Source organism: Pelodiscus sinensis, chromosome 20 (genome assembly GCF_052426305.1).
Source record: "Pelodiscus sinensis isolate ZL-2025 chromosome 20, ASM5242630v1, whole genome shotgun sequence".
NCBI classification, from domain to species: domain Eukaryota; kingdom Metazoa; phylum Chordata; order Testudines; family Trionychidae; genus Pelodiscus; species Pelodiscus sinensis.
The window spans coordinates 11,074,515-11,093,112 of NC_143071.1; positions in this window are offsets into that span (position 1 = coordinate 11,074,515).

Here is an 18,598-nt window from a genome sequence, read left to right on the forward strand (position 1 = left end):
AGACAGGATATTGAGCTAGATGGACCTTTGGTCTGATCCAGAATGACCGGTGTTATGGGGTTGGCAATATTGAATAATTGGAACTGGAATCAGTTACTTCTGAACCTTGAGGTATAACTTTTTGTAAATCTGAACTGTCATGTGTTTGGGCCTGGAAATAAAGACCAATCTCATTTCAATGTTCCTGTCTATCAAACACTTTTATTACATGGTGTCCAAAGAAAATTAAATTGTTGGCAAAAATGGAACAAATTAAGCCTCCTGAATCCCTTAGTATGGAAGGGAACTTGGCAGAGTACCTGACATTGGTCCTAACCCTTCTACATTTTTCTGAAAGCAAGTAGGGGTATGTCTACACTACAAAGTTAATTCGAACTAACAGACGTTAGTTCGAATTAACTTTGATAGGCGCTACACTAGCAAACTGCTAGTTCGAACTTAATTCGAACTAGCGGAGCGCTTAATTCGAACTAGGTAAACCTCATTTTACGAGGACTAACGCCTAGTTCAAATTAGCTAGTTCGAATTAAGGGCTGTGTAGCCACTTAATTTGAACTAGTGGGAGGCTAGCCCTTCCCAGCTTGCCCTGGTGGCCACTCTGGCCAACACCAGGCAAACTCTACTGCCCTCCTCCCAGCCCCGGAGCCCTTAAAGGGCCACGGGCTGGCTACACTGTTTGTGCCAGTTGCAAGCCTGCCAGCACCCAGCCAGCAGAGCCTGCACCTGCCACGGCATGAGCCAGCCACCCGATGCCACCCAGCCCTCCACTGCTCCCCAGGATCAGCCTGACAGCTCCCAGGAGCCTGCCCAGGGACGCAAGAGGTGGGCGCCCGCTTGGACAAGTGCGGAGATCGTGGACCTCATCCAGGTTTGGGGGGAAGCCTCCAATGTCCACGATCTCCACACTAGCCACAGGAACGCGTCCGTCTACAGCTGCATGGCTGCCAGCCTGGCTGCCAGAGGCCACCAGCGCAGCCGGGAGCAGGTCCGCTGCAAAATTAAGGACCTGCGGCAGTCCTACTGCCGTGCCTGCCAGCCAGGGGCCAACCCGGAGGCATGCCCCCACTTTGAGGCTCTGGACCGCATCCTCGGGGCTCACGCCGTCCATGCCTCCCGGGTGGTGATTGACCCGGGGCAGAGGGACCACTCCCGGACACAGAGGAGGAGAAGCCGGAGGACGCCGAGAGCCAGGAGCCTGCCCAGGACCCAGGACCCCTGAGGCACCCCACTGAGCACGTCTCCTGTGTCGTCCGAGGCTGGGGAGGCCTCCACCTGTGAGTACCATCATGCTCCCCTTATGTGTATGGGGGGGGTGGGGAGGAGAGGGAGCCCAGGGACCGTGTGCCTGGGCCTTGCCCACCACGGAGCAGCAGCTGGGTGCCATGCAGGGGCACTGGCCTTGCAGAGGGGGGCTGGGTTTCACCCACCTGGGCCCAGGGAGAATTGACCGCTGCTCTTGTTTCACCACAGCTGCAGCACCTGGGACTGCAGGGCGCACCACCCCGCCTGCAACAGCCACCCGCGCCCGGGCCAGCAGGAGAGCCAGGAACCAGGAGGACTACCAGCGGCGGCACCTCTGGTTCCTGGAGCGGCTGCTCCGCAGTCAGGAGTACTGGGTCCAGGGGGACCTTTGGCTGCGCCAGCGGAGTTTGGAGGTGCTGGAGGAGCAGAGCCGTGCCCTCAGAGGCCACCTCCAGACCCTGGTCAACAGGTTCCTGCCTCCTCCTGCTCCAACTCCTGCAGCTGCCCTAGCTCTCGCTCCTCCTCCCACCCCTGCTGCCCCTGCTCCCCCTGCCCCTGCTCCCCCTCCTGCTTCCTCTGCCCTCCCCGTCCCTCCTGCCCCACCCTCCACACCCGCTCCCCCCCCCCCCCGATGTCCCCGCACCTGCAGTGTTGTGAGACGGGAGAGCCAGCCGGACTCCCAAGCCTGAGCTTTCCCTTCCCTTCCTCCCCTTCCACCCCCTTCCAGCTCCCCCCTCCCAGGTTTCCCCCTCTCCTCTCCCACCCTCACTCCTCCCTCCTCCCTCCCCCCACCCCAGTTATGTACAATAAAAAGAGATTTTGTTTGCCAAAACAGGTGACTTTATTTTACATTACTTAGGAGGGGGGGTTAGGAAGGGGAAAGGAGAAGGGGGGAGGGTGGAAGAAGGCCCCAGTGGGGCATGCAGGGAGAGTTCAGTCCTCCTCCTCCACCTGGAAGCTCTCCGGCAGGGGTTCCCGGATCCGGACGGCCCCCTGCTGGGCTTCCCGGACGGCGGCGGTGTGGGGCTGAGCGTACTGGCCAGCCATGCGATCAGCCTCAGCCATCCAGGCTGGCAGGAAAGCCTCCCCCTTTCGCTCACACAAATTGTGTAGCACAGAACATGCTGCCACCACAGGAGGGATGTTGTGCTCGGCGAGGTCGAGGCGGGTGAGGAGGCACCTAAATCGGGCTTTCAGTTGCCCGATGGCCCCCTCAATGATGATGCGGGTCCTGGTCAGCCTCACATTGAAGGCCTGGCGGGAGGGGTTGAGGTGCCCTGTGTAGGGCTTCATGAGCCAGGGCTGTAGGGGGTAGGCCGCATCCCCCACCAGGCACACGGGCATGTCCACGTCCCCGACCCTGATGTGGCGGTCGGGGAAGAAGGTCCTGGCCTGCAGCCTCTGGCACACGGAGGAGTTCCGGTACACCCGTGCGTCGTGTGCTTTGCCGGACCAGCCCACATTAATGTCCGTGAACTGTCCCCGGTGGTCACACACGGCCTGCGGTTCACATTCTGGGAGGCCTGGTGTTCCGGGGCACGGATGGGGATGTGCGTCCTGTTGATGGCCCCCCCGCAGTTGGGGAAGCCGAGGGCGCCGAACCCCCAGATGACGGCGTCCGGGTCGGCGAGGCGGACCACCCTGCGGAGCAGCACCCGGTTGATGGCCTTGACCACCTGCGGAGAGACACAACAAAGCACAAATCAGTGGGGCGCCCGGGTGGCTGGGAGTGTTCATGCCCTGGCAGTGCCCCGCGCCCCACTCCCGGAAGCAACTCCCCCCGGGCGGCGTGTAGTACGGCCGGGAGAGACCGGCCCCTCCGGTGCGGGGCACTTTTGCCTCCTTCCCTCCCAACCCCCGTTTTTCCTGGGGCGGCCCATCCCCTCCTTGCAGCCCCCCGTCGCCCCCGGTCCAGTGGCCGGTGAGTGCCGTACCTGCATGAGCACCGCTCCGATGGTGGATCTCCCCACGCCGAACTGGTTCCCAACGGATCGGTAGCTGTCAGGCGTGGAGAGCTTCCAGAGGGCGATGGCCACACTCTTCTGGAGGGGGATGGCGGGCCTCATGCGAGTGTCCCTTCTGCGCAGAGCAGGGGCGAGTCACTCGCAGAGCTCCAGGAAGGTGTCCCTCTTCATCCTGAAGTTCTGGATCCACTGTTGGTCTCCCCAGCTCTCCAGGACGATGCGGTCCCACCAGTCGCTGCTGGTGTCCAGACGCCAGATGCGGCGGGGCACGCCTGCGCCCGGGCGCTGTCGCATCTGCACCATGGCCCCCAGGGTGGCCAGGCGGAGAGGCAGGGAGCTGACGTGCACCAGGTGGTGCACGGCAGCCTCCACCCATAGCTGGCAGGCTTGCAGCAGCAAGTCCAGAAACTGCACCAGAAAGTGCAGGGGGAGTTCTGGCTCCATGTTGCCACCTATGGCGGCGTCCCCGAAGGGAAGCACCGACACACATGGGTGCAGAGATCAACGCTTTGCTGTCCCTCGGCGAGGTAGGCAAGCAAGCAGGAAAAGCTGAGAACCGGCTGTCCAGGGGGGTCCCTTTAAGCACAAGCCTCAGATAGCCTCAGACAGCAGCCACACAAAGCAACTACTGACCTGATGCCCTGCCAGAACCGGTTTCAGCTGCCCTTAAATGCGCCCCTGCGTCCAATCGGTGTGGATGCGCTAGTTCGAATTAGCAAAACGCTAATTCGAACTAGTTTTTAAGTCTAGATGCACTAGTTCGAATTAGCTTAGTTCGAATTAACTAATTCGAACTAAGTTAGTTCAAATTAGCGCTGTAGTGTAGACATACCCTAGTATAGGAGAGAATTTGTGGAGGGTGAAATTCTCCATGCTGTTGCATGTGATGAGCCCTAAAGTACTGGAGATCTACTGAGGAGCATGAAGACTATAAATTACTAGATATGGCTACTCAAGAAGTAATTTGAAGAAGAGTTCTGTGTATGTCCTAATGTTTTTTTTTCCCCCTCACCAACAGAAGTTGGTCCAAAAGAAGATATTATCTCAGCCAACTTGTCTGTCTGGGAACAGCACATTTTCTTTGCAAGAAGCTAGCTGCCAAGTGAGATCACTGACTATATCTCATAGGAGACCATTATGTTATGGACCTGCCTAGCAATCCTAAATTATGTACATTTTCATCGCTAACAAATGCACTAACTAAAGACTAAATTATTTGAGGTATAACTGTAAACTAGGTTCAAGCAAGATTATTAAAGGGAATTCACTTGCTTTTGCAAAGTCAGTGGATATTTTTAAGGTTAGTGAAAATGGTCCTTCCTAAATTAAAGTATTAGCAAATAGTGACAAAGCATGCGTCTATACTTCACCGTTATTTTGAGATAACTAGTGTTATTTTGAAATAAAAATGCGAGCATCTACACAGCCATTCCATTATTTCAAAATAACAGCTAGTTTATTCTGAAAACTGTAAACCTCTTTCTATGAGGAATAACACCTATTTCAAAATAGCTATTTCGAAATAAGGCATGTGTAGATGCTCTACTGCTGCTATTTCGAAATAGCCCCTCACCAGGGCCATTCTAAGCTATTCCTCCCCAGTGCCTCCTGGGGCTGTAAATTGAGATAGCATGTCCACATTAGGGAAGCCTGCCTTGGACTGATTTTAAGGCTTCCCTGTAGTGTTAGATGCGCTATTTCAAAATAAGTTATTTCGGAATAACTTTTCCGGAATAGTTTATATTGAAATTAGCGTGCAGTATAGACATACCCTTACTAAAAGCTCATACTGAGACATAAAAAATAAGTCAAGGGTAAGAAAATGGGAACAGTTTGGTTTGCAAGACTTGTATAGGAAATTATGAGACAATGCAAATGCATCCAGTTTAAGAAGTTCCATTTCAGACATGTAATAAAAACAACCATTTCGCAAATGTCACAAACATGTCAGTCACAGTACAAATGGCCGAGAAATACTTGGATGGGATAACTGTAGGATGAACAGCTTGGACCTCCCAAAACTGGGACTCTCTGGTCTGGCAACATCTGTGGTCCGGCAGGATTGTGGGGGGCCAGCAGCGGGAAGGGGCAGTGGGCTGCAGATCCAGTAGCAAGGGACCTCCCCTGGTCCAGCAATGACTCGTTCAGGACCAGTCAGGTTCTAAATATGCCAGACAGAAAGCTCCAACCTGTATATCAGAGCTGATTATTTAAGATAGCTAATGATGCAGTCTTGTTTTCATGTACTGGTAGTAGGGCTAGCATACACATTATTACAATCATTTATCTTGAACTTTTCAACTCCCTTCTTAATTAGATGCTTTTCTTGCTCTTTTACAGAACTCATACAGTTGCACTCTTCTGTTTCTGCAGTTCAGCTGCAGTGTTCCTAGGCCTCCATATTACGGCTGCCCCGTGTAAAAATGACCTTTCCAGTAGTTTAAGAAGGAGACCAATTACCTCTTGCAGTAGGAAATCAGAGTAAATTGAAGTTCTAATTCTGACATTGATGAAACCATGGCTTCGAGCATGTGCTTGCCTGCCTATGTATATTTAGAAGCTGTTAGTAACTACCAGAAGTCAAGGCATTTCAATCAGTTCATTAGTATGTGGCTTCATTAGCACAACTGCACATGTTGTGGGTTATTTCTTTTTTCTTGTCTATATCTGTCCTCTGACTTTTTTATTTTAATAAGAAGTCTTAGCAAAAATAATCGCTGAATACACTGTAGTCGTATTGCCAATCCACTGATAAATTCCTGGGCTAATTCAGCCCTTCATGAAGGCAACTATTAGTATTTAATAGTGAGTGCTACTTTGGGACATTTGGGGAATGGTCAATAGAAAGCTGGAATCTGCTATACAGAAAATGGTAGAGAATAACAAATTTAAAATGTAGTTGTCAGATAGCTGGACTATTGAGGCCCCAGTCCAAGCCTGAAAGCTTTCTGTGGGAGTTAAGGACCAAACACAAGAGTGAAAATAAGTGAACAGATTTACTGGTAAGCTGGGATCTTCCTGTGCAAGATGTGGGGGTGGCACTGGGCCCCCAGAAGAGGAGGAGCCTTTGGGGGACGTGGCAGGGTTTGGAACCAGACTCCCCCAGTCAGCCTGGGGCTGTGGTGGTGATCTGAAAGGCCCAGGACTGCTGCCACGGTAACTGCAGATGGGAGCCCCAGGCCCTTTTAAATCCCCAGCCCCTGAGGTTGCTTCCTTTTTTGCTCCCCTGCCATCAGTGGTCCTGCTGGTGGAGTCTGGCAGCGCTGCTGTGGTGGTGCTTTAATGTCACTGCCCCTTTTACAGATTAGAGGGTATCAAATACATAGAGCCTGAGCTGATGAGGTGCTTGGTCAGAGGTGAAAGTGGGCTGGTACGGCATGCCAGTAAGAACTAGCTGCTATTACCGGTGGCTATACAGGGCTCATGGGAGAACGCTGCAGCAGCAGCACTTTAACATTGTTGCTATCCCTCTTTGCTCCCCCTGCCAACTCCCCGCCAACACACACCCTATCAGCATGCTGCTTGAGCAAAAGGGGCAGTGAAGTGCTATTGCAGCATCACTACAGGACCGACAGGATGCTGATGGTAGAGGTGGAGGAGAGTAAAAGGGGCAACAACATAAAAACAGTGTCACGGCAGCACTTTAATGAGTCCTGTATGGGCCAGTACCAGAAGTTGATTCTTACCAGTACAATGTACTAAGCATGTTAAAATGTGGATAATCAGCAAATCAAGTGGTCAATGGAATTTCCAACATAAGAACATAAGAATGGACCAAAGGTCCATCTAGCCCAGTATCCTGTCTGCTGACAGTGGCCAGCACCAGGTGCCCCAGAGAGGGCGGACCGAAGACAATGATCAAGCGATTTGTCTCCTGACATCCTTCTCCAGCCTCTGACAAACAAAGGCCAAGGACACCATTTCATCCCCTGGCTAATAGCCTTTTATGGACCTAACCTCCATGAAATTATCTAGCTTCTCTTTAAACTCTATTATAGTCCTAGCCTTCACAGCCTCCTCTGGCAAGGAGTTCCACAGGTTGACTACACGCTGTGTGAAGATTGGTCGATAAGGAGTGGGAGTGTTCGCTATCCCTGCTGTGGCTCTGGAGTTTAAATGTAGTACAAGCAGGGCTGCAGCAACTGATCTCCCACTGTGCCTCTGTCTTTGAAATGTAGTAAGACCCTGACAGCTCTTACTACATTTAAAAAGCATAGGTGCAGTGCCTCAAACCAGGTGTGAGCCAGGAATCAGCTGATTCCTGGCTCATGACTGGTCCCCTGCTGCGCCTCTGCCTCCCCTGCCCTCTCCCCATCCTGATGGTGGTTGGTGGAACTGGCTTTTAAGCTGGCTTCCCCCTGCCCCAACGCTTGCTCCCCCCCTTGCTGCCTCTAATAAAAAAACAAGTATTGACTTGACTAGTTGCTTACATCCCTACAATGTACTGGCACACTGACCCAGCACCTCATTGGATCAGCCTCCATGTATTTGATACCCTCTAATTTTTTCAAGTTTTACTTCTTTCTGCTAACATCTTTCACATTTTCATGTACCCTTTGTCGGTTGTTACCACCGTCTACTTGATTTCTTTCCAGGGGGAAGTTTCATGTCCCTGTACCAGATACGGACTGGCAACAATGCTTGCTTATACACACCAGATGTGCTCATCATAAGATCTATTACTGTTCTGCCAAGTATGGCTGAGGTTCCTTGAAATAAAGTATTTTATACACATCGCCACCTAGTGGCTGAGCACTATAATATAATTTAGCATTCCTTTGCTTTTCCGCCTTTAACTTCTACATTCCAGCCACGTACCGTATTTACACTATCATACTATCTTTGAAGTTCAGTGCATATTGGTCTGTTAAGCATCTCTGAATTATACTGGTTTTCTAATTACACGAACAAATGCACAATGACTTGGTCATCTGTCTGGCTGTTACAGTACATCCTTGCTACAATATCACGATCCAAGCCATTTGTTCATTATTGCCAGGGGTTGGTTACAGTGAAAGAGCCCTGCTCTTGTTCTTGGCGGTCACGGGGAGGGGAAGAGAAGGCAGCTCACAGCTCCTCCAGCTCCACTGGAGCTGTCAGCCCCTTCCACAGCTGCAGAGCTAAAGGAAATGTCAGTCCCTCCCGCAGCTGCGGGGCTGGCGGTGGGATCTAGGCACAAGGTTCATTATAGCCAAAGATTTGTTATTATGAAGGGCATTATAGTGAGAATATACTGTAGTTGCAACAACTGGCTGTGGTCATTTTGGAACCCTGGCATTGTCTTCCTCTTGTTCTGCATCTGCCATGTTTGGCATTTGCTCTCTTGATTGTTTTTTCTGAGGAACAAACTGTAGAAGTTGATGGTTTCTGCTGAACTTTCCACATTCAGTCTCAATCACATATGATCTGCACGCTTGGGTTCATTTCCTTTATGACAGCTGGAGTTGTTCACCTTTTTTCACTAAGTTCTAGACTTAGCAGTTCTCCAACTGAGTGTGGTCTGCTGTAAAAGTGTTCATAGACTCGTTTTACCTTTTATCCAGTTTGGCTACTCTCTTAATGTCCAGCCACTATGGAGATAAATTCTTTTCCTTAGTATTTTCTGAGTTGTCTTCCCATCAAGAGTTGTGCTGGTCTTGATCTATAACTCAGATGAATAAGGAATGGGTTCTTCTTGCCGTAGAATTTTCTTGTCTGTCTGTACAGCTCTCTCAGCTTCTCCATTTCCTTGTGAGTAACATCAGATCCTAGTAATAAGATCCAAATCATATTTAGATTGGAATGACTTCAATTCTTCTGCAGTGAATTGTGATCCATTGTCTGTCACTAATTATTTTGGAATATCAAAGTAAGCAAAACTGCACTTCCGTTTCTTAGTTTTAATTCACACCATTTTCGTTTTGATACAGATCTGTGTTGGACTTTCTTCTTAGAAATCCACATGCCCTATTTAAATTTTGGTTAAGTCGATAAAACTTTGCATCTCATATTACATTGGTGAGTTTCAGATATCTTCTTCAACAAGCCTATTGGCAATGAATATTGGTGTTATTGCTACACTCACAAGAAGACAATGGCCAGTAATAGAACCCCAAACCTTTGTCTAATGCTCTAATTATGAGATCTTGCTCCTCTTTCCAAGCTGATTGCATCTTTGAAAGGTTCAAGAAGCCTTAAAACCCAGCTAAGGCAGGCTTCCTCCCTGTCCTGGCACCACAGACCGCACTGCACCGCAACGGGTCTGGTGCCACAGGGCTCCATGCACTGTCCTCCCCTGGGCATTGACTTCACACTCCCGACCAATGGGAGCTGGGAAGGACATTACCTACATGTGAGAGCAGCACGCAGAGCCACTTGGCACTTCTGGCTAGGACTCAGACCTGCTACTGGCTGTTTCTGGGGCACAGCATGGTCTGAGGTTCCAGGTAGGGTTGCCCGGTGTCCGGTTTTGAACCGGACAGGCCAGTATTTGAGCTTTCTGCTTGGGAAACAAATTGAGAAAATACAGATGTCCGGTATTTTCTAAATAAGATGTAATGTAGATTGTGATGTAATGGCAAGTGTGTCCGGGATTTTTGTTGAAACCATCTGGCAACCCTAGTTCCAGGACAGGTAGAAAGCTAGCCTTATACTCTCTGCCGATCTGGGTTGAGTCGCTGGAGGTAAGCCCATGCCCAACTCAGTGCCCCAATCCTCTGCCCCAGCGCTGGGCCCCATCCTGTACACCAAATCCCTCACTCCCAGGAGCCCACACTCTAGTTAAAAGATATAATTATGTTGGGTCACGGGCATCAACAATTTTCTTCAACTGGGCCATGAGAAAAATAGTTTGAAAACCACTGATCTAGAGAGCAAGAAGTGATACACATTTCACAGTAGCTGCTATTCAGCAGCATTCAAAACAAAACATGAGGAATGTGTTAGTGCTGGTGATCCTAGCAGGAAGGACATTGAAACACAACTGCTTTTTAGAGACAAGCATGAGAGTGCATGCAGGCGTATGCACACAGGATGTGATATTTTCTCTAATTTGTATCTCCGTCATTTGAAGGAATTTTGTCTGTCATCTTGCAACAGGGGCCTTCATTTTGATATTAATCATTAAGAGTATGTCTAGACTACAGGCTTTTGTCAACAGAGGCTTTGTCGACAGATACTGTCGACAAAGCCTCTGTCGACAAAGAGCGTCTAGACTACAGCCAGTTCTGTCGACAAAGCAAGCCACTTTTTCGACAGAGAATCTAGATGCTCTCTTTTGAAAAAGCACAGTGTGGATGCAATAGCACCTTTTGTCGACAGGACTCTGTCGACAAAAGGCATTATTCCTCATAGAATGAGGTTTACCGCTGTCGACAAAACTGCCGCGGTCTGTCGACTTACTGTCAACAGAACTCGGTGGTAGTGTAGACACAAGTATAGTTTTGTTGACAAAAATCCACTTTTGTCAACAAAACCCTGTAGTCTAGACACACCAGTTAATTTTTAGGCTAAGCATGGCAATCTAGCATGAGAATAGGAAGGCCTGACTCATCTTTCTCCAATAGACTGATGCTGAATGTAGTTTTGCCAAGCATATTTTGTTTCAGGTAGTTGAATGTGTTACAGAAACGTTCAGATCACACTAATACTACACTATAGCGTCTCCATACACAAAACTCCCACTGACTTAAACAGAGAGTTGTTTGTTTTGAATGCTGCGTAAACAGCTAGACATTTCCCTTTATTAAGCATTTATTCTTTCATTTTAAATTTATTTCTAGATTCCCTTTTTAGTAAAAAACTCTTTCCCCACCCATGCAAACTTTGGCTCATTGGAAGTCATTGGAAGTTTTGCCTCCTTTCACTTGGACTGAATTTAGGCCTCTCTCACAACCATTAATGCAGTCTTCAAAGTATTTTCCTAATATGTACATTAACAGCACATCCAAAAAACACAAGCAACTTTGGCTTTCATCTCCAGTTGTCCCTGGAGGTCTCGACATGTTAAGTGATGTCTCTATTAGTTTGTCTGGTTCACTTCCATTCTAATCAAGCTAATAACTAGAGCAAATGTTAAGTGTCCCAGCTATAATGACCACACGCCATCTGTTTGTTCTATGTTGTACATGCTCATGCCTTTTAGATTATAAGCTCTTTGAGGGAGAGACTTTATTTGGTCAGCACACAGATCTGGCTGTGGTCCCAGAGGCTACTTGGAGTCTTGCAACACATGTTCACAACTGACTTACTAGTCACATTCCCGGTTACCCATTTTACCCAGATCATTGTGACTTCAGTACTAACAGGCCACTACAATTATTGGGATAACTGCTTCATCAATACACTTAGGAAGGTGGCAATTCAGCTCCCATTCCAACATTCCTAGTTCATATTGAGCAGGGATGAGACATTTTTTTGGGTCGGGGGCCACTGACCCACAAAAAGGACAGTCGGGGACCACACAAAAATGAGAAGCAAAGAAAGAAACAAACAAACCAACAACCCCAAAACCCCTCACTGACATGGCCCCCGGCTGAGAAGCAGAAAGATGCTCCCTGCATTCCCCTTGCAAACCAAAGCCTAGGGGGACCAGGCTAGTAAATTTTGTGGGCTCCCCTACGTTCTGGGGTGGGGTAAAAAATGAGGGATTCAGTATATGTGAGGGGGCTTCCAAAAAGTAGGGTTGGAATGTGGAGTCTGGGAGGGAGAGTGCAGGAGTGGGTTGGGGGTTGGTGGGTCTGAGAAGGGAGAAGGGTGCAGGAGCAGGCTGAGGGTGGGAGGGCTGGCTGGGAGGTAGGGTGCAGGAGTGGAGGGGGATGCAGGACCATGCTGGGGGCAGGAAGACTGGGTGGGAGATAAGATGCAGGATCAAGCTAGGATGGAGGTCTGGGCAGGAGGGTGCAGGAGTGAGCTGGGGTGGGAGGGCTGGGTGGATGGTAGGGTGCAGGAGCAAGCTGGGGGGTCCGGATGGGAGGAGAGATGCAGGACTGGGGTGTGGGTCTGGATGGAAGGGGAGGTGCAGGAGCAGGGTGGGCAGCGCAGGGTTTGGGTGATGGGGAGGAGCTTACCTCACACAGCTCCCCAGGGATGAAGATGGCTTCATGTCCCCCACCACTCCCAGGCACCACCCCTCTCCCGCTGCTCCTATTGACTGCAATTATGACCAGTTGGAGTGGCGGGGGAAAAGCCTCCAGGCATCATTTTGCTGCCATTTGGGGGAGGGGGAGCATCAGTGCACAGAGCCACTTCCCTTCCACCCCCCTGCCGCCAGGCAGAGCCTGTGGGTTGGATCCAGCCTCGGCTTGTCTCTGGCCCACGAGGCTTGGAGCTTTCTGCCGCCCACATGGGGAGCCGGCACTGGTGCTCCAGCCCCACATGGGGAGGGTCCCAGGGGAGCCACAGGGCTGAAACACCAGCACTGGCTCCCTGATGCTGGCAGAGGAAGCCCCGAACTTTGGGGGCCAGATCCAGGCAAGTCGGGGGCTGGATCTGTAGGTTCCCCACCCCTGAGTAAACGGTGGTCAGCAGAAGCTATGAAATCTCGCAGGCTGAAGAAGGAAGTCACCACAGCCTTAGGAGATGAAGACTGTGGAGTAGGTGGGTGAAAGGTCCTGGGTATGTTTTAGATGAAGGGATCAGAGAGCTGGCAGCTCATAGCCTCAGTTTCATGCTCCACCCATTGGGATCTAAGGTTGCTTTATTTTAATAGGTAGAGAACCGAGAACATCTTGGGTAGTTTAGACCAAACTCCCCAGAGTGTGGGGCACTCCCCTCTCTGGGGAGGGACATGGAGGACTGTCAAGTAAGTGCATGATAGGGCCCAGGCCAGCCCCATTGTGGGGGAGGGGAGGAGGAGGAAATGCCACTCGGTCCCTCCCCACCCCCAGCTTTGCTTTGGTCTGATCCCCAGCTGTGTCCCAGGCTCTCAGCTTCATGTTCCGCTGGCCCCACCCTCAGCCTCCATTACAGATCACAACTCCATTCCCAGCCCAGAGTTGGGATGCAAGGCTGGGAGTTAGGGCTATGTCTACACATCAAAGTGATTTCGAAATAACTTTCCTAGCGTCTACGCAGCCAAACCGCTATTTCAAAATTAAATTGAAATAGCAGAGCGCTTATTTCAAAATTGGTAAACCTCATTCCACAAGGAATAACGCCAATTTCGAAATTGCTATTTCGAAATAAGTGCTGTGTAGACACTTATTTAAATAGGGGGCCTCCAGCCCTTCCCAGGGTGCCCTGGTGGCCACTCTGGCCTCAACCAAGAACACTCCCCTCCCTCCCCCCTTCCTAGAGCCCTTAAAGGGGTAGACTCTGGCCACAGTGCCTGTGCCAGCTACAAGCCTGCCAGCCCAGAGCCAGCAGTCACTGCCCCTGACCCCGTGGCCCCAAAACATGAGCCAGCAAACCACTGGCAGCCAGCCCTCCACTGCTCCCCAGAAGCAGTCTGCCAGCTCCGAGGAGCCTGCCAGGGCCCAGAGAAGGCGGGCACCTTCCTGGTCCAGGGTGGAGATCATGAACCTTATTCATGTTTGGGGGGATACCCCCAACATCCATGTCTCCGCACTAGCTGGAGGAACACGACCGTCTATGGTAGGATAGCTGCCAGCCTGGCCATCAAAGACCACGTGCGAACCCAGGAGCAGGTTCGCATGAAATTCAAGTTGGTCCGGCAAGACTCCCAAACCTGAGCCCTGAGCTTACCCTCCCCTTTCTTCCCCCTTCCAGCTCCCTCCTCCCAGGTTTCCCCTCCCCTCTCCCACCCTCTCTCCTACCTTCTCCTGCCTCCTTTCCACAGTCTCACCAGAGTTTCATTCCCTCCCCCGCCAGTTTTGTTAAATAAAGAGAGTTTGTGTTCATGACAATACATGTATTTTACTTGACATCAGAAAGGGGGTTAGGGAGGGGTAAGTGGAAGGATGTGAGGGAGGAATGAGGCACAAGCCCCAAATGGGGCAGACCAGGGAAGCTCTTAGTGCTCTTCAGGGTAGAAGCTCTCCTGCAGGGCCTCCTGGATACTGACAGCCCCCTGATGGACTTTCCGGATGGCAGCCTGCAGAAAGTGCAGCCAGAGGAGAGAGGCAGGGCAGGTGTGTAGAGGGAGGTGTTAGGAGAGGAGATGGGGAGGAGCAGCTACAGATGATCAGTGGGGCTAGAGGAGGAGTGGGCACAAAGGGAAGAGAAGTGCTGGTGCAGGGGTCAAAAAGGATGGGGAAGGAGGCAGGTCCCCAAAGGGCTGAGGGGAGTGAGAAGGGCAGGAGCCAGGGCAGCCGAGGAAGGTGAGGGGGGCGCAGCAGTAAGCACCAGGGGAGGGTGGGAGACAAGGTAGCAGAGGGGGAAAGGGAGAGGTTTATAAGATATTTATTAATAACTTGGTGCCACAGTGGCACACGTCCGAACAAGTGTACATGAAATCAATACTGGTGCACAAAAGTCACTCTGCTCAAGGGTGGAAAATCTTAGAGGGAACACTGCTCCCGGCCGCTCTCCCAAGTTAATTCAATGCAAGTTGGGTAAATGCAATTGCAGGCTAGTTTCATGGAGAGGGTCCTGTGGAGGCCAAACCCATCCCAATTGGTAGAGGATGGTGGGAGGAGTTCTTAGAGGGGGTCACATGACACCCTTTACTTCGGATCATGTGTCCATCTTGACCCCTGGAGTATTACCTCCAAGGGTGGGATTTCTTGTGGCAGAAGGCATGGCTAATGGGGGTCAGGGGCGTGACTAATGTGTCCCTAATTTTGGTTCAGAAAATATGGTCACCATACCTCATAAGCCGCCCAACCAGGACCCTCAGGCACAGAGCAGCCCCATGCCACTTTAAGGGCTGGTTGTTCCCTGTGGCTCTCTGCTCTGGATGCTGGGGGGAGAGAGAGGCTTTGCATGCTGCCCCACCTCCTCCCAGAAAAATCTCTCCGCTCCTATTGGCTCAGAGCATAGAGCCACAGGGAGCAGCCAGCCATTTTGAGTGGTCTGAAGCTACTGGCTGACAGGGAGCCTGCCTTAAGATCCTGAAGAGCTGCTGTCCGGGAGCCACCTAGGTAAGCATCTCCCAGCCAGATCGTGTCTCTGGCATCCCCCACCTCCTGCTCCTCTACTCTCTGCCCAGGTCATCACCCAAACCTTCTGCATCTCCTTCCCCTATGTCACAACTCCCTCTCATACCCTCCTACACTCCTCCCCCAGACCAGAATTCTCTCCTGCACTCATACCTCCTCCTGTACCCTGCACTCCAAGCGCCTGCCTCAGATCATAATCCCTTCCTTTACCCATACTCCCTCTCAGACTCCCCACTCTCTTGCACCCCAGTCCTCTACCCCGAGCTCCCTTCTGCACCCAACCTCCATCCCAGATCCCACACCCTCTCCACAGAAAAGTTCAGCCCTTGACCACTGACCAAAATGTTGGAGCACCCCCCCCAACAAAAATTATTGCCCACACCTAGGTTAGACAGTCAGCTCTGTGAAAAACAAATCGTTTTTTGCATGGTTTTGGCTGCAATTTCTGTGTGGAGATTAACAGAGAAACCACTTGTGATTTTCAGTTTTGTGTTTCGCTGGGGACTGGCTTTTGTAGCAAGCTATTCAAAAGTATTGCAGCAGCGGCTTTTTCTTTTCCCATGGGCCTCCAAAATGCATACTCTCTGACACCCATATAAGGGACTTGCTTCTCAGATAATGCTAACACACCCACAATGTGCACCCACCGTTGATGAGCAGATTACTCAGGTGGCTGACTCACTGACATAGGAGAGATGAAAGGTACATGTAAAATACATGTTGGTGCTGCTGTATTGACTTCCTTATCCTTATTTCATTCGGCTGGAGATCATACTCAATGCAGTGAAGCATCGGTTATTTTGAGCCATATTCCTAACTTCCTATAGTTCCTTCTCTGTTGTCCAGTTCACAGTTTATTTATTGGTATGCTTATTAAGCAGTACTGTTTGTGGTAGAATCCAGAGAGTAGAATGAATATACCAGAATAGCAAGGAAAGAATATAAAAGGCACACACAGCTGTTAATAACAATGACCATTCCTGGGCCCCTGCAGGATCACAGATCTATTGTAGATCATTCTGGTGTAAGCCCAGGAGTCCACATGCCTCTAATTCTAGCAGAACGTGGTGGTGGTGGGGGGGAACCTACATACCCCACACTGAACTCTTTGTTATAAGAAAACTTTGTAACATAAAGAAAAAGTTTAAACATTGTTTAGAAAACTGAGGACAGAATCCCAAAGTCTTTACTCTGGAAAAATGGTCACTCAAGTCAAAGGAAGTTCTGGCTGCATAAGAGTTCTGTAAAAACTGACTAAGGAATTCATGGATAAAGATGAAATTCACCCCTGTACAGAGGATCTGCATAGTGCCCTATGTCTCACCCCAATGTAAGAACTTGGAGTGAAATGTAAGTGGTTCTTGTACAGCTCTCTGCAATGGGATGAATTTCACTGCTAGTGCCCAATTCAGCTCCCAATCAAATAATTAAAAATCTCTACATTGTCTTCACTGGGAGTTGGTCTGGACATTTGGGTCTAAAATTCTAATTCCAATTTATAATTGTTGGACAATGTGATAGAGGCTATCTTGATCAACTGTCCCTTCTCTCCAGTCTTCAGAGTGACTGTAGGTTTCTGTCATGATTTAATTGAGGAACCCCTTTGAATTTTACCCTTTAAAAACAAACAAAAGGTTTTTTGTGGCTCTTAATCTAGTGTTGTTTTTAAAAGCAACATGGAGTTTTTGTATGTGATAAATCCACAAAGAAGAGAAAAAGTAATATACCTTCTTGAAAAGTAGTCCTTGGCTTGTAAAATATTGTTTAGCCCAGGCCCTAGAAATAGGAATTACATTAGTTTAGAAAAAAACATAAAAAACCCCAGAGCTTGTAGGAGTAGGTCATATTTATTACAGGATTAATTTAAAAATAAAATAGGTGAGCTTTCAGGAGTTGGATTCTATTCATCAAGCCATGGAAGCAGTGAAAGGTAGGGCAAGTGAAATACTGGAGCTGTTGAAACCGACTTAGTAATTAAACACAGAGATGCAGAGATGAAAGGGGAACTGCATGGGAAGATGCGAAAATGAAGTCAGTTACAGATGTGGACTGGAGTTTCTCTCCATTAGCTCTATCAGTCAGAAAAAAAATACAGAGGAGGATCAAAGGAAGTCAACAGACAGTAAAGAGAAAACCTCCCTAAAATAATTATCCAGAAGCTTCATTCATAGTGGGTTTTTTTTCAGAATCAGGGATATTCTGGGGCTTGTGCCTATACTGCTCTGTTTTGCACAATAAATATGCAAATGAGACAAAGCGTGGTATATCCCTGCACCTCATTTGCATAATTAATGAGCGGCTGCTTTTTGCGCAAGAAGCTTTTGCGCAAAAAGGAGCCGTCTACACTGTTCCTTTCTGCACAAAAACCCCCTCTTGCGCAAGAGCCATTCTTCCCGAAAAAAATGCGGAAAAATGGCTCTGGCATGTAGATGGCTTCTTTTTGTGCAAAAGCCTCTTGCGCAAAAAGCAGCTGCTCATTAATTATGCAAACAAGGTGTGGTGATATTCCACGCTTCGCCTCATTTGTATATTTCTTGCACAAAACAGCGCAGTATAGACATAGCCAGAGTAAAAAATCTGATCTTGTGAGTCAGGAGACTCCAGGAGTAAGCCAGGTGTGGAGAGTTTCTCTCTTTATTGCCAGCAGTGACCTTACTGACAAGTTCTGTGGAGAAACACTGTTTCTCCTCTACTTCAGTTTTTACTCAGCAACGCCAAATTCACAGGCATAAAAGCCTACTAAAGCTTCTTGGAAAAAATCAACATATCTCTGACCCCCAATAATTATACAGTGCTATTGCCACCAAAAGCATTTCCAGGATTTTACCTCATGTTCTAAGTACTGATTAAGGTGCTTCATTCTGCAAACCCTTACTCACAAGTGTAATCCTTACACACAAAAATAATCTCATTGATTTATGAGGTACTTAGGTATCATGCCAAAACAAGGAGGAGTCCAGTGGCATCTTAAAGACTCCTTGTTGCTTTTGCAGATACAGACTAACATCGCTACCCCTCTTCAGTATCATGAAGAGGGTCACAGTATTCTTGGCTAACTCATGGTTGCACACTGGAAGGCAGATTGTGTCTGCTAGTCTATAATACACCTCCTTCTCCCTCCCCCCGTCAATCTGAGACACGCAAGTTCAGCTATACGAATAGTGTAGCTGAAGTCAATGTATTTACTGTGGTATCTTCCACGCAGTAGGTTCAACAGCTGATGCTTTCCATTGACTCCATCTACTCTTCTTGTCCTGGTGGAATACTGGAGCAGAAGGGATGGTGCTCGAAGGTTGATTTATTTCAGCTAAGAAGAGGTGATAAATCTGCCTCTGGTGGATCTACCTCTGCTAC